This window comes from Octodon degus, unplaced genomic scaffold, assembly GCF_000260255.1.
Source record: "Octodon degus isolate 3935 unplaced genomic scaffold, OctDeg1.0 scaffold00029, whole genome shotgun sequence".
NCBI lineage: Eukaryota > Metazoa > Chordata > Mammalia > Rodentia > Octodontidae > Octodon > Octodon degus.
The window spans coordinates 6,565,949-6,567,910 of NW_004524605.1; positions in this window are offsets into that span (position 1 = coordinate 6,565,949).

A 1,962-nucleotide genomic window follows, 5' to 3' on the forward strand; every position below is an offset into this window, starting at 1 on the left:
CCCTCACCCTGCACTGTGCTGATTGGGCTCAGCTGGGTGTTAGGAGTTGACCATTGGTCCATCCACCCCAGTTCTAAAGGCCAGTTTGCCCATCTCCTCTTATGCTTTAGGCTAAGCGTGACCCTCCAAACCTCTGGCGTTTCAGAGGTGGGGCTCTTGGAAGGTGACACTCCTTGGGCACTGCAGCTGACTCAAGGAGGTGGGGTGGTCCCTGGCGGCCCGACCAGGAAGGACTGACCTCTGTCCTTGCGCCTCTCTTTGACCTGCTTCCTGGCCGTCGTGCGGGGAGCAGCTGTCCTCTGAGGTCCTGTCCCCTTTCCCCATGCTGTTTCTGCCCTGTTCCTGTCCAGCATGGACGGAAACCTCTCCTCCTTCATGTCTGGGTGTCAGATACGGTGTTTCATTGATGAGAAAGTGGCCGTGACAGCACCTTTCTTCTCACGCGATGCCCTGTGCTGTCTTAGGACTCTGCAGTCTCCGCACCTCTAAAGCCTTCTTCACCTGCAGCACCTTGACCTTGGCTCTCCAGAATGGTGCGGGAATAAACCTTTGTTCTACATAAATGACCCCTTCTGTGGTATTCAGTTACCGCAACTGAAAATGGGCTAAGGCTGTCCGGCCTGGTTGTACGAAGCTCTGAGGCACGGTGGAGCTTGCTTGAGGTTACACGGCCAGTGTGGGAAACAGACGCTGCTCCTTTTACAACTGAGTCGCACTGCTGCAGCTAGACTGTTGGGCGAACTGGCTGCTAGCTGAGGAGTTGGGCGTGGTGTGTGCAGTGTTCAGAATAAAGCACGAGTCGAAGGGAGCTCCAACGTGAGGACCTTGCTTTGATACGCACGACTGTCACATGCAGTGCTGCACGTACAACAGCATAGAACAAGGTGTGCTGCACAAAAAGAGACGTCGAGGCTCTCCAAATGAGAGCTACAGAGCTGGACGGAAAAAGATGAGTCGTAAGTCTCAGCGGCACGCCATGGTCTTAAGTCCGAACAGTCATCAAACAGGTAGGTCCCTAAGCCAGGGCCATCTGTAGCTTAGCCTGGGTGGTTTGCTGCGGTTAAGCTCAGGTTATCCTGTAACCTCAGGAGGGATCAGTTCAGCATTCTCCCCCCTCTCACCAAATGCTTGGCTTTTTCCTATGACAGCCAAGAGTTTGAATACTTCTACAACCCCTAAGCAGATTTCTCTCTCTCTCTCTCTCTCTCTCTCTCTCTCTCTCTCTCTCTCTCTCTCTCGTGGCCTGCTCAGCCAGCCCTGAGAGCGGGGCCCTGCACGTGGTGTGGGGATCGAACTGCAATCCCTGTGCTTGCCTAAGCTTGCCTAAGCAGGTGCTTTAGACTGCTGAGCTATCTCACCGGCCCCTCTCAGCAGATTTACACCTTAAAACTTCAAGGGCAGATGATAGTTTCTCTTCTTAAAAGACCTTTGGCAGTAACACAGGCTTCTTTGCAAATCCTTCCTAAGGTTCAAGCGTGCTCGTCCTCAAAAAGCCTTCCCTCGTGTGTAACTGAAGAGCATGATACAGAAGATTTCTCCCACCTTTGCTCACTCGCTTTGCAAACCCGCCTGGAGCTCCTTGTGCTCCAACTCTGTGTTAGGTCTTTGGGGGAAGAGAAATAAGCAAGGCCTGGTCACTGGGCTCAGCCCGCTTGCGCTGGAATTGGCTGACCTCTCGCTGAAGGGCGACTCCATGCGAGACACTGGGTCTAGGGCCTTGTGTGGGTTTCTGAGTTGGTCCTAATCATCTGAGATAGACAGTAGGATCATTGTATTCTGGCTAAGGCTTGCTCTGTCTTTTTCAGTGAAGGCAGACAATGCTCGTGGGTGTCACCTGTTGGTAGAGGACAGGGCCACCGCTAACACAAAGCCTTGCTTGTTTGTGCCATTTGGAAATAACACCTTTCTTTTCTGTATCCTGGGAGAGCCCTGACTTGTCTGGAATTCGGTCCTGTGCGTACC